This window comes from Pogonomyrmex barbatus, unplaced genomic scaffold (assembly GCF_055798465.1).
Source record: "Pogonomyrmex barbatus isolate J1 unplaced genomic scaffold, ASM5579846v1 scaffold12, whole genome shotgun sequence".
Lineage (NCBI taxonomy): Eukaryota > Metazoa > Arthropoda > Insecta > Hymenoptera > Formicidae > Pogonomyrmex > Pogonomyrmex barbatus.
In genome coordinates, this window is record NW_028297108.1 from 5,400,096 (window position 1) to 5,425,321 (window position 25,226).

The 25,226-nt window shown below is 45.7% G+C and overlaps 1 long non-coding RNA gene across 2 annotated transcripts; it reads right to left on the reverse strand.

Annotated features, from left to right (window-relative positions):
• Positions 1-6,666: 6,666 nt before the first annotated feature.
• On the reverse strand, positions 6,667-24,971 carry LOC148937664 (uncharacterized). 2 transcript variants are annotated; one of them, XR_016138107.1, is made up of 3 exons: positions 23,429-24,971; positions 22,247-22,341; positions 6,667-7,742 (listed from the first exon to the last, which is right to left on the reverse strand). It is a non-coding gene; the product is annotated as an uncharacterized LOC148937664 (long non-coding RNA). The 2 variants fall into 2 exon arrangements; XR_016138106.1 differs by lacking the exon at positions 6,667-7,742 and having other exon boundaries at positions 18,900-22,341; positions 23,429-23,544; positions 23,918-24,971.
• Positions 24,972-25,226: the final 255 nt, after the last annotated feature.

The following is a 25,226-nucleotide window of genomic DNA, read 5'->3' on the forward strand; positions in this document are numbered from 1 at the left end:
CGTGGTCCTTCTCGACGAGCACAGATCGCTAATTTCCGGGATCCCAGGTACTAAAATCTTTTCGATTCGGTATTCGAGTATTCGAATATCTTCCGATCGTGATTCTTTCATCTATCTTATCGATTTCTCATGTCCTGGCGATTGCTGCACTTACATCATCTTCGACAACTACTATTAATATGCAAAATAAATGTATATTCGATACACTCGTTCCGCTTTGAAAAATTGGTAGTTATTTTTAATCTTTAGATTAAAGATAAATTTATTTTTATATCTTATTTTTTCAAATGAATCTTTTTCTAATAACACATTACAAATAATTCGATGAGTATTAAACAAAAGTATTTTATATCATCGAGATAATTTATTTTGGCGAATTTCTTTTACATTACATAAGCATATTTTAATGTAGAAGAAAAACGCGTAAAATTTTACAGATGTATGTTTCATTTTATGGCGTCAACATTGCCCAATGATATTTCACGGAAGCCTCATGATACTTATATCATCTGCAGTCGTCACCCCTTAATAGAAATTGTACGGCTTCGAATATCTCGCTTTTCTGTCGAAATTTCACGCACGTATCCACACGCTGTTACACACGATAGAACACACAAACGGAGACGCTGCTCGGTTAAAGTCAGTGGCAGCTGCCGGTGAGATTATGAACGAGCTCGACTTAAGAAAGGCTCGCCCGTATACAAGGGTTGTTCTCCAGCTATATTTATTTATTTTTCACCCCTCTATGCTTGATCTTTTCTTTTTGCTCTAACGAGAGTTATAAATTTTTCTGTAAATGGCTCCTTAACGGCGCTTTCCTCAACGGAAGTAGCAACACAAAAGATTATCCCCAAATGCTCAAACGCAAGAATATCATACAACATAAAGTGATATAAATATAGAAATTAATTGTCATTTTTCGTTTGTAAGCAATGATAGCAATCCAAATTACGAAAATTCATTTAAAAATATTTAAATAGCGCATGTAACAATTTTTATGAAAGTTTTATGAAAGATTTGTATTTTTAATCTCATATAATCTCGAGAATTAGTACGTTCTTTATTCTCTTTGGAGAAAACATAGGATTGAGAGGAAGACGCTTCCGGCGATCTGTTCCGGAATCGTGCGTTCTAGCGCATCACGAAGCGAGTGTGCACCTCTTCTTCCTCTTGTCGGACAATCAACGAGGATCGACGAGAACCGGACAGATAGGAAGACGGCAGGAGGGTACGGAGCGGCGAAATCGGAAAGAGGGAGAATAAGGAGAGAGGAACGGCGAACATGGAGAACATGGCGAATGAGGCCGAGAGGAGAGCGGAGGCCTGGCCTGGTCCCGCGTGTTGCCCGGGGGTGCCAACCGCAGGATAATAATTTTATAATTGGGGGAATTACTCCGGCTCGCCGTGGTACAGTCCGTGTACGCGGCGTGGGAGGGTCCGCCGACATTGTTTCCATCCGTACGAACGGCGCGGCGATCTCCTCACCGGCTGTATCCTCCGGGACGGAGCCACGGGTGAGATATGGCCGCATAATCATCGAATCATTATATCCACTCTCGAAATACCACGGGGCCTGTGAGCCATAGCCGAATTATAAGATTACGCGCGAGCGCGCCCCGCGCCCGCGCGCGGGGCTTATACTCGTTAAAAATATTATGAGCACTTTATCACGGGAACCTATAGGCCCGCGGTGCGCGCGCATCCCCGACCGGGGAACCATATCCTGAAGGTCCTGTCGCGGGACGGGCCCGTTTAACCCATGACCCGCGGGCTCCTTCGGTGCTCCCCCGTGTAGAAACGATTAACCCGACGCTGTCCCGCGGGACATTATCGAGCATGGAAAATGACGCTCTATAATTATCAAGCAATTTAGTAATTTTATGCGAGAAGCCGCTTTCGAGTCTCATCATTCATGCGTGAAACTACTTACGGGTACGATCCTATCTCGTTGTTTCGGATTCCTTCTTTTTGTTTCTCCGTTTTGTCTCTAGCTCATTACCGGCGGTGTGTAAATGCGCGATTCCGTATTAATATCGGCGGTATTCAAATGCGCGCCAAGATCTGCGCGAGAAGCATCGCCGATCTATGCGATGTGTACGATCATTATCTCAGACAATTACCTCGTATTTCTCGAACCTCACGCCTTATCCGTACTGAAAGCAAGAACAGAGTTGTACGCCCGCAGGGATGTTCGGAGTATTCTCTCTCATATGGTACGTTCGTATCAACTTTTTTCTGGATCGCCTGACAAGACGTGGCAATCGTGACCCTCTACCTACCCGATTCATCTCTCGGATGCTTTATATATTCTCCCCTTTTTCTTTAACAATGATGAGAGATCTGAATTGCTATTCTAATTCAACCGGCACCCAATCGTAAAGCACCAGTGCAAGGTTATTTCACTGCATAAGCTCGACGCGTGCAAACATTATGCGAGAGGATGCACTTGGAGGTGCATCATACATTACAAGGTCAATATCCTCGATCTCTTTTATAGAAAGTTCTTCGCGATGACAATGTACTAAAATGTATTTTGAGTTTAATATATTATAACATTGACGATACACTTTGTATTTTGCTGACGTAATTTTCTCTCATTGTGAAATACTTTAACGTACTGTGCTAACTAATTTTCGATAATCGGTTTTTGTTACGGCAGCGTTATTACGGCAAAAGTGAATGTGTATTCCCATATATATATATCACTTAAGTTTGATATTAAAAATGAAATACGTGGTAAAATGCAATAAGATTTTCTCGTGCTCAATAAAATGACTACGCCGCGCGCGTAAAGTTGAAGTTTAATGCGGGCCAATCCATATTCTAATCCCTCGGGATTGCGCGATTACGAGGTCCAAGCAACGGAGCGTACGATATTCGCGGCCGAATGCAACAGGGCGTACAGATCATGGCCGAGAGGGATGATTGGGTTCGCACGAAGAATGAAGATGATGATGAGGAGGGAGGGGAACGAGGCGTTCGTATTTCGTGAGGCTGCTAAGGTCGTTGGTTAGTTGCTTGGAAATCGAAATAATAAGGCATCGCCTCCTGGGCATAGTCATTGGATCACGTGCCACTGCGGTCGAGATCATTTTCCATTATTATTGTTATCGATCGCATGGTCCCTACCATGCCTCCGCATCTTGGACTCGCTTTCCTCCTCATCCTTCCCCCGACCGATGTTGTGACGACTTGCGATGTACTCCACCGAAGGATAGAAATAATTCGAGTAAATTTAACTTTCGATCTCATTTCGGAATGTGCGTACCTACGTGATTGCATACAACCGACCATCGTGGTATGTTAAAAAGTCTTGCATCGATTCGATTTCGTCTGAATTGAACGTTAATAAAATAAAATCGTATCCTTCAAATCGCATCTTGTGAATTTTCCATATAATTTTGTTTAATCAAATATTTTCATCATATACCCATGCATTAATCGCCCTTGTATATTATTCAATATACATTTATATTTGTACAACATATGTACAAATTTGTCCTTTTTTTGAATTAAAAAAATAATTTGTTAACATTCTGTATATAAGAAAAGATTGCTATGATGATGGGAAATTTTCTAATTTTTAAACTTGAAAATAGTAGACTCGCATTAGTGAAAAAAATTATGAATAAAATTCGTAAAATTATAAATAAAAATCCGTGAATGAGTATGTTGTATTTTTTTTTTTTTTTTTTATAATTCGATGTTTTATAAGGGGCGAAGATTAGTTTGCGGCAGGTGGTAATACGTGTCAATAAGATCGCCGCGAGAAATTTTTAATCCCCCATCGCTAAGTAGCGATCATTACTGGGCTCGCGTTATGTCGAAACTTCGGCAATAAAGAAGTTCCGCGAACTCGTACGGTCCGTTCATTACACGGGGCGGAATGGCTCGAGCGATCTTGCACGTCGGTTCCATCCACTTAGGCAGATTCTTGAGCGAATTCCGGTGGACAGCTGGTCCATCACCGGGGCCGGAGTCTAATCTAATAGCCAAAAACTCACTCTGCGCGCGGAGAAACTCCCTTCATTTCGTTCGCCATATACCTACCCTTCTCTTCCTCTTCCTCTCGCGCTGGACTTACGAGAGTTAACAAACTTTAGGAACGCGAACCGCAACGAGAGAGGAACCCCCCTCGAGAGGTGGCGTCTCATCCGGGGTTATTAGCAAAGTTCTCACCACGCTTAAGGTATCTCCTTAATTACGCTCTTTTATCGGAAGCGCTTAATGCCGGCGAACTTTGATTTATCGCAACAACGAGAACTGTCACGTTCCTGAGCAATAAGATAACAAATGTGCTCTACTTGAAAGATGTAATTGGTGATCAAGGATACTTGAAAATGTATATTTTGCTTTGCGTATAACTAGACGTCTTGATATTTCTACGGTATAATGTCTAGTCTATTCAAATTAAATAGCTTCCTTTTATTAAGTACAATGTCGCAATCTGCAACGATGGATATCGTAATACGATATCGCGGCATATAATTATGAACAATAAACGCAGGAAGTCCCGAGTTGACTTGAATCGGCGCAAAACATCTTCGGCGAGCCGACTTTTCTCCAGCGTTCTACAGTCCGTTACAGATATCGTCGTCGCCGTATGCCGCTACCGATCGGTTACCGTTATACCCTGGGCACGCGATGCGCACACGATCGAAAGCGGAGATACCCGGAGGGGAGGGGAGGGGAGTTCGACGGAGGTTCCTCCGGCGGAACGTTCTCCGTCATCGGCGCGCGGAGATGGGCAGAGGCGCGGATAGTTGCATGCGGCGAACAGAGCTTAAGTGCGGCTCAACCATTAGAGCCTGTGCGAGCACGGAGCCGAGTTGTATAATGACCGGTAAGAGGTCGCGACGAGGGAGTTGAGGGATACCCGGCGCGAGAGAGAGAGAGAGAGAGAGAGAGAGAGAGAGACCAGGGGGGGCACTGGCCGAAGATAGCCGATAAGTAGAAAATCGATGATTCGGAGGCATGCTAATTCCAGGTATAGAGCCCGCCCGGCCGCGTCGCGCTCTCTCATGAACGGCGCGGCGCTCGCCGTCGGCATTAATGGTAACGAGATATCGCGGCCGAGTCGCAACGGGCGCGAGCGAGAGCGCGAGCCTACAACGCCGCTATGATGAGACTCTCCACTCTCGTTCCCGGATTGTGACAGTCTCTATTTTCAAGCTTGTTACCGGTAATCAACGTTTGACGTGGAGGAACGAGGCGGACGGCGGCGCGCATTGAAATCTGCGTGGCTCTCTGCGTGTACGAAAAGTGTTGGCACTCTTTAACAGCGGGACGTTATCCCTCGAGTAAAATTCGCGGTCGACTCTACTTTCTATCTTAAAGTCACATTTAAGCGGTCGACGACTTAGAAGTAACCTGAAATGAAGAAGAACCTTTTATCTTTCGTTTTTCTCTTTAACCAGCGGCTTTACGGAGATTACACGTAGTCACACATGAAATCTTATGTACGAAAACGAAGTTTTCTTTAATCATCTATGCTGTCTCAAATTTTCGCTAATTAAAGATGAATTTTTAAATATATTTAAATATATCTTTGATACCGCTTGAAATTGATGTTTTACAAATTTATCTAGATAATTTTTTTTATAAATTAAGCGAAAACTGTTACACTCTAAGATATCATCTTTTCTTCAATATAGATTTCTTAATTGCTTTGCCTGTGGATACCATATGTCTTGAAGACTGGATAATCAACTTCGTTGGACTCGTGATCAAGACTTATTGCGACTTTTTTTTTCTTGATTAGGTGCGAACGAAGTAGAATCGAATGACGCACATAATACGCTCGTATTTCCATCTTGGTTACCGACAGCGTCGGCTGTGTTGCTTAATGACGAGAATATTTCACGGGCTGGAAATCAATGGTTCGAAGCTAAGCTAATTTCCGAGCATAAAACCAGCCTCGGTCATCGTGCCCTCTCACATATCCGTTCCGCGCTCGCCGACGGCATTAATGTAACAAGAAATTGTGGTCGAGTCGGCCCCGCGCGCGCCTGATGGCACTCTATTTGCTCGCATTATAACATTTCCCGTCTATTCCCGTGCTTGATACCAATAATCCATGCGCTGCGCGTTCATGTCTGCTCGCGAGGAGAACGCGTCTTTGCCTATGCAATTTGCATCTACGCGTGCACCATATCGTTCTTCCCTCCCCTCTTCACCCGTTCTCCCTTTCCGCCTGCCCCCTGCGCGACCGCGGGATCGTTACGGGTTTATGTCGCGACGTCCTTAGCGCGACTCGTAAATTCGTCCGAACATCATGCATGCTCGCGTGTATCGCACGACGCCGTTCTCCGTTCTACTGAAATCGTCACGCTTCGATTCTTTTCGTCGAGCGCGATTTCCCAGCGCTTCCTTATGGTTACCAACGCCGGTAATCGAAACGGCTCGATGCTGGATATTAAGATGTTACAAAACGGATATTGTATAAAATGTTTAATATTCCACGTGAAACGTTTGAAAAAAGTGGATAATTATCTCAATTGCTCACTGCAAACAGAGGCAAATTAATTTCGCATTTTATGATACTATCTTAATGCAATTTGCATAAATAATCACACAAAAATAAATGTACGTAAGAGCAAAGTAATATAACATAATTGTATATATTCTTTTTTTTATAATCTTATACGAAGATATGATATAATCATCTCCTGAGATTATTGCATAGCTTGAAATTTTACAATTTGTAGTATTCAGTATAGATGGAAATAAAATTATATTCTACGCCATTGAGTGTATTATTCAATATGTTTCGAAGAATGGAAGGCTGAGAGTATTCTACGGAAATTGCCGCGGCTGGACCAACGAATAGCACGAATCCGGCAACGGTGGGCCTGACGACGACCGATCCCCGCGGGGCTAATTATGGAGGCACACTGTAATTAATCCGTTCCCAAACGACGGCGGGCACCGTCCGGCTCATTGTCGGGATTCGTCGGGTTGTCCCTTCCCATCCCCTCATCGCTTCTGTCTTCGCGTGCACGCGCGTACCCTGAATCTTTTGTCGGTACGCGGCACGTATGAAAGGGGTTTTCGGGGCGAAGAGAAGAACGGAAAAGAGAACGCGCGAAGAAAAAAACTCACGCACTCTCTCTCTCCCTCTCTTCCCCTCCCTCTCTCCCCCCCTTCCTCTCTCTCGGGACCCAAAGGGTGCTCCCGCCTTTTGATTCGAAACTGAGCCAGGGCTCGCTGAAAGAGGATGAATGAACGAGGGAGGACGTTTAGAAGCTGCTTTCTCTTTTTTTTTCACCTTCTCTTCCGCTCTCCCCGGATCTCCGCGCGCGCACGTCCCCTCCCTCTTCTCCGGGGGACTTTCCTACTTCATCCGCGTATGAGCCTCTCCTCAATCCCTTTTGTCCCTCAATGTCGGATCGGAAATTAGCTGCCTCCCAGCCATCGCTTTGTTTTCCCACCGCACGGACCCCGCCCCAAAAAACTACTTATTACGCTAATTATACGCGATGCCGCGCACGACCAACCCCCTTCGCCGCCCACCCGTCGCTTATATCCCGACGCGTATGTCGCGATCTTTTTGTTACGTGACGCGCCGCCGGTCCCCGCGTGATTATCGCCAACTGTCGAACCGCGTGCCCGCTGTCGATTAAATCCGGTATTTAGGCAGCGCGCTGGAAACACTGTTGATTCACGTCTCTTTTCTCTTCCGCCACATTCAACATAGCCGCATGAGGGTCGCAGCTCGTGAAGATGCTGCACGCGATGCACACCTGAAAACAGAATTCTCTTTTGACGAGAGTCGTAACAGAGAGAAAACGACATGCTGGGCAAAATAACTATGTGTAACGAAAAGTGTGCTGCCGAACCCGATATTCTACAGAAAATTGTAACAAACGAAAATGATATATAACAATCGAGACACATCTGTGAAGCGATCCGTTTTCTCTCTGTTCTACTATGTTACTTTTAAGTGGCACGTATACATTTTTAAATTGTTTTATGTGTTCGCAAAGTTATTTTTCGATAATCTTAAAAAATTAATATCTTTTATATTAGCGATTCTTTATTAATTTGATTGCTTACTATGTCACGTTGTTAAACTACATTTTTTAAATATTTCATACATTTTATATTTTATATTTTTAATGTGCGATTAGGGCCCATTATTTCGTGCGGAATTAATTCTCGTGTGATTATGAAATGTGCCATAATACGTCCAGCGGATAATCACAATCCTACGAGTAATTGTCGTGAGGTGGAGGGTTCCAGGAAGGGCTTTAGGAAGGATGAAAATACTCCGCGACACCCCCGTAATCGTCGCGGCGGCATTAATTACTGTGTTTAGGGATAATTATAAACTGACTCGTCCGTGCGCATTGTGCCGCTCGTCATCGCTCATACCGCTTCTCCCTCATATGCGCGAGTTTTTTTTATTTCGATGAGAGAAGAGGAGAGGCGCGGTGTCGCAGGTACGCGATCGCGTGTGCATCGGACGGGGTGCGTGTGCCCAGGCGACGGATGTAAGCAAAGCCGCAGATGCAGTCTTTGTAATGCTAATGCCTAGTTTACTAACAGCGCAACGCGGCACCCTTCTGCGCTGCGTTGGTACGCGGGGTGAGATAAATTCGTGCGTGCTCTCTTATTTCCCCCTTTGAACGTAAACGTGGTATCCATTTTTTTTGCGCTCGTTATTTTCTCAAAGCAAATTCAGAGCTTAATTCATAGATTGCATTTTTAATTAATCTCGCAATCGAAAATCGTGAAGTTTGTATTCTTATACTTGTGTGTAGGAGATAAGATTTTATATATATATATATATGTATATTTTTTTTTTTCATATTTAAACACGAGCTCAAATATTATTTCGTACAAAAATCTAGTGGTATCCACTTGTCAATGTGACACTAAAGGGTGTTACATAGAGGAAGAAAATATACGAGAGAGACTTCTGGTCGCGACCATTTACCCTCGAAACAAGATCCCGCAGGAAGGAGGTAGACCACGTGGGAGCTCTTCACGATCCGGGCCGCGTTCTTCTTTAAATATTGACGGAATGAGATAAACGTATAAATTACCAGTCACCTCCAGAGGACTCGAGGACTCCGGCGGGCATACTTCGTATCTTATACGGACGTTGATTTGGGTAGTCTGGACCAACAGCGCCAGAAAGGTGCCAAGAGAGGTGCACCGTCTTGCTCACCTTTTTGATCTCCATCCTCGAAGCTTGCGCTCCTCGTTGGTAAGCCGTTTCTTCGAAATCTGGTATCAATTACCTCGTGTAACGTAGCAGTAACTGGTCCGTTGGGACGATTATGAACACGTTAATGGTCCGCGTCCCGGGACGCCGGGTACGCCCGAGATGTACGACAGACACCCACCATATAATTTGGTGTTATTCCACGTCCGCTCGAACGCGTGTATATATTATATATCTATCGCGCTGTGGCGTAACCATAGGCATCTTCACGACAATATCTTTATGGCGGAATCTCGACGTTTGTGTCGAAAATGAGGATCATTTTCTAACCGCGTGAATTGATAAATCTCTTCCGGTGTACACTAATTTTATAACAATTAAATATTTATTTCTGATCATTGATTATTATATACAATTGTAAATATTAATTTCGATTTCGTATTTTTATAAATAATTTATCCCCTTGTGTCGTAGCATCTGCAAGGCTAGCGCGTTTTAGAATAACAATCTGACCAAGGTGTGTTTTCTCGTTTTACATAGTTTCCCATCGCACGTACCCGGAACGCATCACGAAGTGTCGGAACATACGTCATATCGCGATCGACGTGTCGACGGGCAGATCGTGCGCATTCGTTAGCTCGTGCTCGCTCCCCTGCTCGTAAATCGGGTTCAAGGTGTCCCAGGGAAGGGGCATCTCTCTTCGGACGGAGAGGTCTGGGAGACGGTGAAGAATTTCACATAGCAGAATCCTGGCACGGCCAGGTCTGGCATGTCCGTCAGACGACGAGGTGCTAAGTACCCTCTGGCTGATGTTCGGTCAGCCGAGAAACTATTTCTGTTCCCGGTGGCAAAAAGGGACTGGCGGGACGCGCGTAACACACTCGGTCGGCGTCGCGGCGAGGAACGCATGCGATTCGGCCGGCCAACAGGTGCTTTATAAGCGGCTGTCCGTGCAAGAAGGATCGAGGAGAATCGTCCACAGGGATCCGCAGCGTGACGCGGGCACCTTTCCTCTTCACGCGTGCGTAGATACGCGGGTCCAGTCACGATGACCGCCGACCATCGAGAATCCACGCGTGTCTTCGGCCATTTATTGGACGCGAAACACCTTTTGTCTTCTACAGCGCCACGTTTGTCCGGTGTAATCATCTTGGACAAAACAACTCGGCAAGAAGTAACGAATTATATTCTTGAACGTAGCACCGTGAATGTGTAGAGAGCCTGGCGATTTAGACGTCAAGAAATAGAAACTCGATGCCGTTTATCATCACCTTTCTAATGCGATAACAACTAAAATTAAAAATAATCTTTTGATTCGGTAGTATTTCTAAAATCTTCAATTTCACGTCGAGATCTAAGCGCGCTGATTGTGAAACTCAACTCAAGATTTAAGAGTAATATCTTAGAATTAGAAATCTATTAATTCTTTATTGATGAGTAACATTATTCTGTGATTGGGAGATCGTATGTTGCATGTGACGTAAATTACACTTTTATCCTTTTTCTCTTCTTCCTACGCCTAAGTTGACGTATATTAAAAGTATCAATTGAATTAGCTCGTAACAAATGATCCGACAACTTTCTGTGCTTCAACTATTAAAAAGATCATCACTTTAATACGTTTCATAAATCGCCGCGTGTCTTACTTCGCCCGCGATGCACCAAGAGCGACGTATGCGAATTATTGCAGCGATGTTTCCTCCATAAATCTGCGTTTTGATTCTACCCCTACTTCCGGCACGTTGATGCGGCAGCGGGAGCGTGTCGCGATGAGAAACGAGAGAGAGACGAGAGAGAGAAGAGACGGAGAACGAGCGAAATTGTCGTGAGGATGTTGCCATCGGCGAGGCGAGTCGGATTTAATCGAGGCGTACGCTATTACTCCCGGTCGCGTCGGGCTTGCTGGTACCAGGCGGACCTCCTCGCCAGGTGTGCAGAAATCACCGCAGCAACGACACGGTGTGCACCAGCATCACTAGTACCAGCAACAGTCACCGTCGGGAGTAGGAGCGGCTCGCTAACGACCCTGTGGAACATGGATAAAGGTAGGACGTGGGGAGGGCGGGAGAGGGACCGCGGGTGGGTTAAACTCAGGGCTTAAATATCAATCAGCGGGCGAGCGAGAGCGGTGTGGACGAGCGACGGAGTCGGGCGCGCTAAGAGGGAGAAACGCGGGCGGGGTGAGAGAGAGAGAGAGAGAGAGAGAGAGAGAGAGAGGGGGGGGGAGGAAGAGAAAGAGAGAGAGAGAGAGAGAGACAGAGAGAGAAAGGGAGGCGACGGCTCCGGTGGTAACGCAGAACCGGTGTGTGACTCGCACGCCCGTGTGTCGGGGCACCTCTTCGCGGGTGTTTAATTAGCAGCTCGGCAAACCAGACGCCATATACTCAGAACTCAATCAGATTCCTTCATAAGCGCACCTCGACTTGGCTCTCGTATGCATAATGCACCGCCCTTCCACGCGCGCGGACGACGTTTCTCGTGTCGAACCGAATGCGATACCGAGTGAAGAGAAAAAGAAGGATAAACGGTTCGTGAAAAGAATTGAAAATAACTGTCGCCGTACGTTATCGCGCGCATCGATGAGCGAGGTTTATTTTTGAATTAATCGAAACTAAAACTGATGTTCTGAGCATTTACAGATACTTAAGAATAACGTGGCATTTTCTTATATGGAAAGACCGGTTTTGTTAAAGCGTATAAATAATTGCTCGGATACAAATCTGAAAATCATTTTATTGAACTATAAAAATAATTGCGTAAGATGCTTAAGTTGTTTGCTAGGATATCGAAAGTCTTTCCAATATTATTATCATGCTTATAAATATTCTACATAATTATTTTAATAGTCCAACAAAATTAGTTTTAGATCTGCAAATTTTTAGATATTTTAGTAAAACTTTTTTTTGTGTAATTTTAACGATATATATATAATCTCTAAAAAATTTGAATACAAAACTAATTAAAATTGATTGTAAGTGTTGTAATTTTGCGATATTTTATGTGTTCTATGAGTAAAATTATTTTTCCTAAATTTTCTAATTATTATTATGTTAATAAAAAATTGAAATTACATGTTTAATATATACAAAAAAATGCCATTTGCAAAGTCCGGTTTAAATATATTGTATAGTGAATATATGAGTACCGTTGTGTTATTTTCGCTCAGCTATACATATATACCAAGAAGACGAACGATGCTGCTCGCGGCTGTTTAATTAGCAGCTCAGCTAACCAGATGCCATTTACTCAGAACTCAATCAGATCCTTCATAAGTGCATCTCTCCGGCTCTCGTATGCATAATGCACGGGCGTGCGAGTGGCCCGTTCACAGCCTCGAGATGAACAACGCGAACGAAAGAGTAATTAAATTCTGGTATTGTGCTTCAGGATAATCGCATTCTTCAAACGAGAGTACGTTGAAAATATGTTTAACGACGCGTGGTTTTAACGCCGATTACTATAATTAACGATCGCATCGAGTCATCTTTTAAAATTGTGCGAGATTTTTTTTCTCGGAATGTTCATTATACTTATCATTTCGTCTTCAGAAACTCGCACATGTGTGTGCCCTTAAGATAGCGTTAATTAATAATTACTCGCCAATTCTCTCGACGTTACAGAACGTTTAACTCGATATTAATATTCCACCTTTAAAAACGGTCCGTGCACCTGCGATCAAGATTGCGCCTTGGACTTCTTCGATTATCCGGTCAGGGGAAAAAATCCACAAACGGGCCGGCCGGGCGCGCGTTATTGACGAAGAAACAGTCCACCAAGGTGAAAATTCATTACGCCGAATGACCGCTGGAAATGATTTTATCGGAGATCGGCGGTTTCGATTCTCGTAATTACCATTTCAAATGCTCACCTCTGCCCACCCGGGGGCCCAGCGCTCGCTCTCGACGAGCGACTCCTCGTTCCTTTGCACCGGGTGGTCCGTTTGGGGTCCCGAGAGGTAGTGGGCCAAGTGTGGGCTTTATTATTTAGTTTGCCTGTTTCGGTCTCTCATCTTCTCGCGCCCTACTGGCAATGCCTCTCCGTCCAATCCGAGGAGATCCGTTTGCGCGTCCACGTCCGCGTCTATTCTCATTCTAATCAGCTCCGCCGCCTTTTCTTCGGGCTTAAGCCCTTTGCTTCCTCGCGCTTCTCCCGGCCCGTACATCAGACGGACCCTTCCTTTTTCCCTTATTATTTTAGTGCCTTTCCTCCCGCATCGCGTCGAACGATTCCTCCGCAGAGTCACGCGGACACACGTCGTCGTTATCCTTCTGACAGGCAGTGGCTGACATCGCCAAGGCATGACATTCGCCAGTGGTACTCAAGATTACGCACGACTCTCACAACCGATCTTCGACAACTTAACTCCAAAGCGCCCGTTCATGGGCTATTTATCAATGGCGAGTTTGGCGTTTTTAATACTCGCGATTATGCTTAGACTTTATGTCTTTCGATCGCGAAAGGTAAATGCGCCGAGGGTGATTTACATTCGCGCAGGGATATCGGTGTGCAGGATTTATTATCATTTTGGCAGCGGCACCTACGGATGCTAAATTAATTTCGCAGCTTTTTTAAATTATTACTGTCTACAAAAGGATTTATCTCTCGGCCGTGCAGAAATAATTTACCAGGCTAACGAAATAAATTTAGCATTAATCTTTTTTTTTCCATTTTGCAGCACTATGGTGTCGCGTTACACGATATTACATGCCGTCGGACATAATTGACTGATTATGAGAAAATCGATGAATGAATGTTAGTTAATTTTTTTGCTTCGCATGAAAATTTATTCAAAAATTTATGGCCACATTTCGCTAATCTTGAAACGCGGCTCCGCTGGATCTCGGGAAAAGAAATCAAGCAGTCGAATTTGTAGTTCTAATACTGGAATCTATTCCTCACACATAGTTCTGTCCGGTCGGCGGCGTGATTAGCATGCAGGTAGTCTCGATCTGATGACTATACAGAGAAGCCGAGGCGGAGTCACACGCGAAAAATCGTAAAATGCGTATCAAATGAAAAATCCAGGAACGTGCCGGAGCTCGTACGAATAACAAGCGATAGCCACCTCAGCAACGCCTATAAATGGCAATTTCTTCGGCTCTCGTCTGTCTTTCGCGGGAACCTTCGTTCTCGCCGACACAAGATACTTGGAAACGAGTCTTCGCGAAGCTGATCGTAAGACTCAGTGATACCTCTCTTTGCGGCTGTGATCTGCTTACAGATGTAACGTACGTTTATTCGCCTGAAAACACAGCGCGACGATTTGATGTGGAGAGAGAAAGAGAGAGAGAGAAAGAGCAGTTCTTCGGGAACTCAATTTTATACTTTTTTTCTTTTTTAAACGATAAGTCATTGCGCATATTATTATCTTAACTATAATACACTATAAGAGACCATAATTATCGCGCTGTTTCTGTGGTGCTAAAATACCGAGGGGGGAAATAAAATGTAATACACAGACGTCGTAAATACTTTTTCTCTCTGGGCTCTCGGGGCCGCCATTATCGAACCGTTTATCGCACGCATCCGGGTCGGCCGGGAAGCGAGAGCTCGTCACGCCAAAACGAATAGATAAATAGATCGGCAGGAGGACGCAGTGCGGTAATATACGAGCGTACGCATTCGAGAAGTGCCGGGAAGGAAGAATCGTCGGCGGTATGTATACGCGCACCGGGTATACATAGCGTGGCACACCGTTTGTGTGCCCAGTTAATTACTCGCGTAGTAAATTATCGGGTAATGAGGTGCCGGGTTCGAGCCCGGGGCCGTCTTCTCGTCTTCCCTCTTCCTCTCCTCTCTTTCTCATTCTTTCTGGGGCCTCGCGAGAGACTCCCTACTCTCTGCTCTACCCCCGCTGGACACCCTCCGGTGGAAAGAGAGAGAACCAATAAATCCGCCAGGGCCTTAAGGAGGGGGATATTGTTAGTTGTAAGATAAATCATCTCCGCGGCTCGAAAACAGCCTCCTCACCTTGCCGCGACCTCCTCTCCTCGCCTCGCGAGGCCTCGAGGAGACGTTTGTTACCTCGTGCACGCCGTTTCTACACGATACTTTCTGCTCAGGCATCGCCACTTCTGCCTCTCATCTTCTTCTCACCCTCCGCGTCCTCCGCACCGTCTTTGGCACCAACGAGCCTTCTTCGTGGTCAGTCCAGTTAGCGTCAATATGCGGACACATAGCCTCGTCATTAGCGTCATCGGATCCTTAATGCTTGCACGAGCAGTTCTTAATGCCGTTCGAACCACGAGACTTAACCGCGAGGTGCCGGACTTTTCGGAATTTTCTACCGGCGAGACTGATCCTTCCGAGACATTACACAAACGCATCTGTGGGAACAAGACCGTCTACAATGTATCTCGAAGATGGTGTATTCTAAAACGCAATTTGTTAACACATGTGATGAAATTTTATCTTTGAATTAAATTTTTCTCCATTTTACATCGATAAAAATATATATTGAATTTCTAATTACGTACGCCTGAAATATGACAAAAACTTCTGACAATTCTAAATATATATATGTATTCAGAATTATCAGAGATTTTTACCGCAATGAAGCCCCAACTCCAATATGAAAACTAATCAAACGTGAGGAAATAAAAGAAAGAAATGACAGCTCATTTTTCTTAAAATTCTTCTTCATTCGAATGCTTTCACGATAACATCATTGATTCTTGCTCTTTTTATTGTTAATAATATTCTTACCTGTCTGATCACTTAAAACATCCCACGAAATATATTTCTGTCCTATTATATATATATATATATATATATATATATATATATATATATATATATATATAAGAATATTATTAACAATAGAAAGAGTAAGGATCAATGATGCTATCGTGAAAGTATTCGGACGAAGAAGAATTTTAAGAAAAATGAGCTGTCATTTCTTTCTTTTATTTCCTCACATTTGGTTAGTTTTCATATTGGAGCTAGGGCTTCATTGCGAGTGTCGTCACATTCCTAACGCCTGCACGATCAGCCTCTGCCAAGCGTGAAGTCATTCTGGTGCCGTCAACGGTGCCTTATAGTTCATAGAACGCAGCGGCGTAGCATGACTCGCGCTTTATTCCGATTAACCATGGCAAATTATTCTCAAGTCGGCAGATATGTTATAAAAATAATGACACTTCCGGATTCTTCCCCCTGACCCGACTTGTTACCGCCGATTTACCAAACCGACAAGAGAACTTAACAAACTGATCATCGTCACTTCTTCTTCTTCTTCTCCCCCCCCTCCCCCGCTTTTCGTGATCACTTAGTGTCACAACATGCGGACACACGGACCCCGTCATTAGTGCCATCAGATCTGTAACGCTTGCACGACGAGTCCTTACCAGCGTTGTGTTCCGCGAAGTCCTGTTACCGTTCTTGAAACAAAGACTCGAAACCTTTCTCTCACACGTACTACATGATTGAGCGAGTCATTTCTCTCGTAATTTAGAGAGAGTGTAATTGTAAATTTCTAACTGATTCGTCAACGTATTTTTTAAGACTCGGTGATGAAAGAATAATAATTATTTGCTGCATTTTTGTCTCGATAATAATTTTAATTATAACATCTCTAAGAAAAAAAATTGAAATAGTCAACGTAACGAGCGAAGAAAATGATTGCTACGCGCTTGAAGGAAATATCATTGCATCTCATCGAAATGCATTGCTAGTCGTGCGTATAATACTGTGCGTAGTAATTAACCTTTCGCGATATCGCAACTTTCCTAGCCGCGGGTTTTTGTGATCGTATATATATTTTATGTATATACTATCAGGTTTCCCATCCATTGTACGCTTCCTGCCACGCCTACGAACCTTTCACTTACAGGTATATTCGCTGCAGTTGTAATTAGATGACTTTGTCAATACTCATTAGGACAATTTCACGCCAGATAACCGATACGGTAGCTTTTTTAAATTATAGATGCTCCATTTATGAAACTGATTATTTTTGAAATTTCGACTTTACGCTTGATATTTTCACATAACGATGTCATCTTATTCAATTGTTCGAATTATAAGCGAGTATGGGTGTGCGTTTTAATCACAATGATCATCGAAGAAACTGTGTTTGTATTTCTATTTTTAAGCGGGATATTCCTCTCAGAAATTAAATACACCTCTCGTGCGCGAGTAGACAATGAGTAGATCTACAAATCAGGATTAGTCTGCCCCGTAGCCTCGTGGCAAAAGGAAATCAGGTGGATACCTTACTAATGATTTCGCCAGGACTCACCGTCCTCTACACGTGACGAAGTATCTAGCCATAGCACGTTGTTGTACCGAGAAACAACTACGCCGCACCGGAGTCATTAGCAACGTGATTGTATTGCCTTCCGTTTAACGAGCACCCTCCAGAGTCTACGACGACATTATTATTTGCAATAATTTATTGCATCCTGATCCACCTCAATGTGCATCGCCTCGTTGCGTTTCCCACCTTACGATTTAAGTCAGACAGTCGGTCGTAACGTTTCTTACAATGTCATGGTATTTCACTTAATTGTAGCGTCAGTGTCAAACTTCGTCCATAAATTTTCTCACAAAGTTCAATATCATACCAGTGTTCAAATGGGCACTTAAAACTTGAAACGTAACGGGTTTCATTATTTCCGCATTTTCAATAATAAGATAATGAGATATCTACATGTTTTAATTATTTTTAAATGTTAAATTCTATATTTGCGTTGGAGCGTGGAGAAATTTATATAAATAATTTAATTCATCATTAAATACAAAATATGTTTATATGATTTAATATCTCGTGTATTGAAAACGTAGCACATTTTCCATAAATCAATGAAAAATTCTTCAGATTTTTCTATAATTATAAATATTTCAAATCGATGCGTAGAGAACACGTTGTATAGTGGGTGATAATTAATTACCACTGGTCGATCTTGATTTAGACTTTCCTTATTGAGAAGTGCCGTTACACATCCGGTTACCAATGTCGAGAGTATCACAATAATCGGCAACATCGATCACGGCACGCCGTTTTAATTAACCCACGTTAAATCAAATACAATCAGATTACCATACATATCTCTTCTATTCATTAACTACTAACATTTATTAGGGTCGCGCTTGTGGTAGTTAAATCATGCGAAAAGGTTTCATCTATACTTCAACTGTCGTGATATTCGCGACAGTAACTTTCCATTATATAATTAGGTAATAATTATAGCTACTATGTCGCTTGTCTCATAAATTTGCAATCTAGTCAATTCGGAATTCATAGTATGGACATTATGAGAATTAATTTGACATATTATTCAAGAAATTAATTCCTGCATAATTGACGCTAATATCCCACTGATATTTAATATCGACGCTGCTGAGCGTCGATGCCCGTTGTCCAACCGCAAAGCAGACTAAAATATTATATAAATTTTATAACAAAAGTATGTCCGTCTCGAGGCCTCCGCTCAGAGCTGATGATCGCCGTTTTGCTCGCCAATATTATTTGCTCCGTCTGGATTTTCAGCATTATTTAAATTCCGATGAAAGTCACGTAACATTAAATTTAGATCAGCATCGAGACCGCCGATAAGTTCTCGCGGTCTCGCCAACGTAAATCACGCGCGTCCGAACCGCCGTTAGTCCGCGGATCGCACGGGCCACGGGTTTGTCTGTGCCCTCCCTCCCTCCCTTCCTCTCCCCCTTTCGTGTGTCAGCGGTACGGCATATCCAACGACATACTTAATAATGATCGGCGAAGCTGGCAATTACCCAGCCAGTCTCTCTCGTAGCCCCCCTCCCTCCCCTCTCGCCGAATTGTCATTCAGCTCGTGAGCGTCGATGCCCGTTGTTCAACCGCAGGGCTGACTGGAATATTATATGATTCTCATAACAAAAGTGTACCCGTCTCGAGATCTCCGCTGATCGCTGACCGCTCGCTCTGCTCGCTCGTCGCTCATCGTTTCACGCTGACCGTCCTCGCGCCGTCCATTCGCGCGAGTCCATTCGGCGCGCGGAGGAGCCGAGGAATACGCCTCGAAAACGTGGCCTATGGCCCGATCTAGCCGGGGCTGTTCGCGCGAGTCTCGCCGGATCTCGGGAAGAGAGCCAATGGGGATTGTGCTTTGCCTACTAGTGGCTGACTGGATTTTTTTCAACTCCGCCGAGTCTGGCATCCATGGGAACTCTTCATGACACGCCGCCACTCGCGAAACCGTTCTCACCGGCGCGTCGCTCTCCTTCCTCCCTCCCCCCCTCCCCCCCGATTCACGTTGCACGCGATTTTTCGGTCGTTCGGTCGATCGAGAGGAAATGACCATCGGGCAGCTCACCGTTAAAGTCCACCGTAAAAGTCGTTTCCACCCCGGGATTGTCCGGAGAAAGGTGTCGGATGCTCCCGCTTTCCTTTCCGCTTCTCAGTAGTTTGTTTCTTACTGACCGTCTCTATGATTCCGAGGCATCTTTCCCGGTGGAATGCAAATGTCTTCCCACGCCATAAATTATTCTCACTGTCTTGCCAGCTTTGCTTTTCAACGGTATGCGCACTTGCGCACGATCTCCTTCACGCGGACGTGCACATCATATCGTAGCGAACGAAACATCGTTCTACGTTTAAGCTGAAATTGCACTGGCTGATCTTAAAACATGTAAGTATGAAATAAACGTGAATCTTTTGTCAGCGCACTAGAACACGAGAACAAGCTTTAATTCGACCGTTTTATAAGACAACTTGGATGCACCTGGAACCCTCGACTTGAGAATCTGAAATTCTTCCGAGACGCTTGTATACAAGCAACTCGAAATTGCAGAATCTTAATTCTCTCAAAAAAAGGCAGAGCATCGAACTAAGAATGTAAATCGTTCTTAAACCGACGGCGCATAACGAATACAAATTCTCGCGTAACTGCTCGCGCGTATATACACTCCATCGCGGCATTTAGAGGCGTACAAAGAGGTGGAGTCTTTCCGTACGAGATTTGTGGGTTTGCCTCGCGTTGCGTTTCGCTGTGTTGCGTTGCATTGCGTTGCGTTGCGTTGCGTTGCGTTGCATCGCCGTGTTATACCGTCCGAAACTCCAAGTACCATCGGGGGCTTTATGATCGGGGCGAGGGGGGGGGGGCGGCCGATCCGCGACTTGACTATCGTAAAAGTCATCGCGATCGATGGGCGAAAGGCTATTTGGCGGATGATCCGGCCGCGTTACATCGCGCGTTTGCATTTAGCCGTCACGGGAAATGCCCGTCGTAAAGACGACGGCGGTGGTGCGGTATGAGGGAATCGCGCCACTCTTCGTCGGCGGCCTATAAAATTCAGAAGGCTGGATGTAGATTTCAGGGCGGTGTATCGTTTGACCATCCGTACCTCTTCGCCCTCGCCCTCGCCCTCGCCCTCGCCCTCGCCCTCGCCCTCGCCCTCGCCCGCGCCTCTCGCGTGGCCGCGCAGCGAGAGGCACGGCAGTTAAAGTGCGGCGCGCGGGTATAACGACGAGGAATATTGCCGCGTTCCGCCGTTCGGTGTGCCGCTGAGATTCGTACCGACAGTTCGCACGTACTCGAACAATCGCCGCGAAGTACAATAATTACAACGGCCTTGCGGTGCTCGCGCCTCTCGCTTCCTCTCCTTCGTTCTCTCTTTCTCTCTGCCTCTCGCTTCTCCATCTCGAATACACCCTGACGACGACGCGCGACAATGGCGAACAAAGAATCGAGCGTCCGAGCGTCTATCATCGGCCGGACGAGGCTCTGTCACAGGAAGATGTTCATCGACGGAATTAGACGGTGACTGCGGCTGGTTCTTTTACATCGAGGAAGCATCCGTTTCGCCTTGGGCATCCGTTTCAAATTTTAGCCATGTTCTTCCGTTCTCTTCGTTTATTACGAATGATTAGAAGATATAGAAAAATATTTGAAATTGTCTGATATATAACGAAAAATACAATCGAACAATTGTCGAACAATTTTAATATCATTTTATGACTTTTATATATAATCGCTGAACTAGAATAATCATTTGCTATCAAGCTTAATTTATCACGCATCGTAATTCACCTGACTATACAGCCTCTATTACATCCCTTTCGAAAACGATTCTCGGCGATTCTCCAAGTACGCTCGACACTCGCGATTCGTACCACGTGTCGCAGTGTAGAAGGCCGAGAGGGAAAGCAATGATTCCAAATAGACGGTAGTAATAATAACGTTCTACGGTATTCTCTGTATTAGGGATAATTGGAGGATGAGCCGCAAACGGCAGGTTTATCCCTGCACGATAAAAGGGATCCGGGGTGGAAGGGAAGTGCCGTACGCGGACTGGAAGCGAGGCACGGGGGGGAGGGGGGGAGGGAATATGCCAAGAAAGAAAAACGCGAATTCCACGGGTGGAGGCGCGTCCGGGAGCACCGGGTGGAACTATGAAAGCGGGTTGCACAATAAGATCCTTCGGCGGGACTCAAGATAGAGCTAGAAATAGTGACAGGAGGAGGAAGGACAGATAGACCGATAGACCGAGCTACAAAGCGATCTCCAGCCATCGGCTACGATCTTCCATGCGAAACGTCAGACAGGGTAGAGGAATCGAAATAAGAGGGAAAGGCTACGAGAGGGGAAGCGGCCGGTCCTGACTGCGTAGGCAAGGAGCACCGTCGAGACATTATCCACTTACAGGGAATTATCCTTCTTCTGGCAGGCTTGCAGAAGGCGCGCGCGCGCGCGCGCGCGCACGTTCATGTATATACTTTTTCTCTTTTCTCTTTTATCTTTCTTCTCTACTCTTTCTCCTTCTCTTCCTTCTTTATTCAGCTGCCGGAAAAATCGCGGTGCGGAATAGCCGCTGCCATTGTTCAGCGGATAGAGGGGCAAGAGAAAGATTCAGCGAGGAACCGCGGGAACAAAGGAGCCACGGATAGGAGAGCAACAGCATCGGGAACGGAGGTTCCGCGCGTTTCTCCCCGCCGTTCATTTAAGTGTTAATCGCCGGCCATCAGGCAAATTACCGACCCTCTCGATACACACAGAGAGCAACTGTGCGTGGGTCCTCCTTTTTTCTGGTCATTGTTCGACGGTCTTCGGGACCATTCGCGCGCGTAACACGCCCTTCTCACCGCTCTTTGCGTACCCCTGCCACCCCGAATGGCTCCTTCGCTCGTCCAGTCGATCGTCCGTCCCTTCCTCCGTGAGGAGCTGCAGGTTGTTGGGCGCCCTTGCGCAAACCTGTAACTCAAACAAACGGAAAATTCGTGCTGCCGTACGTCGGTAATTGCCGCGCAATTCGATAAAATTGCCGGGTCTGCCTTAGGCGAACGCGAGCAGCATCGCTTATCTTTGGCTCTTCGTGCTTTTTTTCGCGTCTCCACGGCGTTCGCTTATCCGCGCTTTTCGCATTACTCTTGACCGCACCTGTGGTCTCTAACGCCGCGGTTCATTCCGCATTGCACAGCACTCTCCCGTCGAAGACGAGCTCGCTCGTCGTTACGCACTCCCGCGAGTACTACGATTCGACCGAACTTCTCGAACAATTGGTATAAACAACTTGACGAGCGAACAATTTTAAGTAGATGCTCCGGCATCGCTCGCCGTTAAATCGCTTCTCTTGCTTTTCATACTTTACTCGCAACTATGTTTGAAGCTCTCTTTCTCTCTTATTCAAACTTTCTTACCAATTTAACCATTTAGCAGAAATTAAAGGATCAAAAATTTTCTGATCGATAATATCACATTTAAATATTTTTTTCTTCTTCGTATAAAAACGTGTCACCGATCAGTATTATCCGCGAGACGCGCGATATCTCGTAACACGTCATACTCGTACCAGGAATAGCAAGTGCAAAAATACAACGGCATACGAATGGCATCGATTGAACGCAAGTCCGTTCGGCGAAATGCGTGCTCGCCGCGCGATTTATGGGCGGCGGCGCGATTTCGCTTTCCAGTCGGCGCGCGAAAACCGACGCGGCTGATCTGGATTCGTGTCGGGCGTATCGGGAGCTCGTCGCAACTCGACGCGGATAACTCTTGCTCGGGGCCCCGGGGACAGGTATACGCAGACAGTCGGGGTTTCGTGGGCACGAACAATTCAACGCGCGGTGCGGTACACTCCTCCCAGGAGTGCGGCGTGGGAGTTAAAATCCACGCACGCATAAATTAGGCTCGTACGCGCGGGAGCGCGCGATAAGTTAAGCGGTTCACGTAGACACCAGTAATTATGGATGCGTTTAAGTCCGCCGGTCGGCGGTCCGGGTACCAAAATAAAATAATATACGTGAGCCGGCGTTTTTATTGCCGAATTAAGGGCGCTCACCGAGACGTAGCCCCCCGTTGTCGTGGTCTTATCCGCTCTCGAATCTCCGTCTCCGACGAAGGGAAGGCCAGATGTAACTTGGTCTCCTCTGCGATGCAGGAATATTTAATAAAAGCCTACATCGTAAAATAGTGCCCGTGTATCTTTTCGTTAACCAGATCAGTGAGTGGAAGATAATTTTGTGTAACGCTAAAAACTCTCGTGATCTAAGTCGCTAATCTGACGACGTATGTTGCTTAGAAAGAATTACTGCCGATAAAATAAGCGAGATACTACTGCGAAGTAAAACAGTTCTTCTCGACAACAACGCTGCCATCGATCGATTACCAATCTAGATTATTTATGGGTCTGCAATGTTTTTGTAAAAACCGAATTATTTATTTTATTTATCTCAATACGTAATCCAGCACTGTCGGCAATTGCCAACGCGATTCGTTTGTCAGTGAGCGAGCTTGGATAAAGAGAGGAGATTTTCCAACAGTTTATTACCCTATTGTCTACCGTAGCGAAACGATTTAAAGTAGTGATACGCGCTTATCGTACTAGCTACCGCGCGCGACTTCGTGACATTAAAATTATCACCGGATTTCGCTAAACAACCAACCGGCCGATCGATCAGCTTGTACGAATTGTACGAAAGACATACAATCTTTTCGCAATTTTACAACATTACAACCGGGTGGAACGAAATAACAATCGAGGTGTACGCCGAAGAACGCGCGCGCGCGCGCACACACAGTCGGCGTCACTACCGCGCGCGGCCATCGGCGATTTATCGCGATAAACCTCTCCGGACCCCCCCTCGACCGGACTCCTCCTTGCGCTCCTCCGGAGCGCGGTGAGTTCCTCCGGCATTGCAAAAGGAGATCATCGATGCGCGGAGAGTGGCGCGACCGCAGCCGCGCGGCGGTTATTATAAAACAAAAGACGATGGTCGATGCCGATAATAAAGAAGGGGTACGCGCGCCGATGCGCGTCTCTCCGCGTAAGAGCGAGGAAGAGGAGAGGAAACGACGGCCGACGATACGGGACCGGGATGGGGGCCCGCGGGGAAAAGACCGGGACAACGAGAGAGGCGATATCCGCGCGAAGGAGGCAGCGGGCGCGAAGGATGTGGTTCCACGCACCGCGATCGACTTAATTCGCGCGCTGCCCGACTCTTTTTCTAGCGGTCGCTCTCCCCCTTCGCGCCCCCTTCTGCCACGCATTGCGACGTCCTCCTTCGGCATTGCCCGCGGCTCCCCCCCGGCCCCCGCCGGTCCCGTTCCTTCATGGCTTTCTTATTTAGTACTCCTTTACGTGCTGTGCCTCCTCTACGTCCTCCCCTTCTCCGCCCTCCTGCTCCTCCATCAACGTTGGCAGCCCGCTTACCGCCAATCATCATTTTCAATTCTCCGTGGTGCAGCGCCTCCGCCACCTTCTCTCTCTCTGCCCGTCCCGGGCATCGTCCTGTCCCTCCGTCGTATCTCCCTTCGCCGTTTCTCATTTTTTTCTTTGAGATGCGTGGCCCCGTAAAAAAAACTTCGGAATATTATTTCCGAGACCGAGGAACGACTGCTGGCGGTTCCGGTCCGTGCTGCCGTCGCCGAGTCTTGGTCGTTAGTGCGTCGCGATTTGATGCGCAGACGGCTGGTCTCTTCGGTAAACGAACGTGTTTTATATATATATATATATATATATATATATATATATATATATATATATATATATAAAAGATCAGCCTCGCTATGGGGAACGTCAAAAACCCACACTACGAGGCGAGGCTTCACTACGAAATGGACGTCTGAAGAGGGCAAGC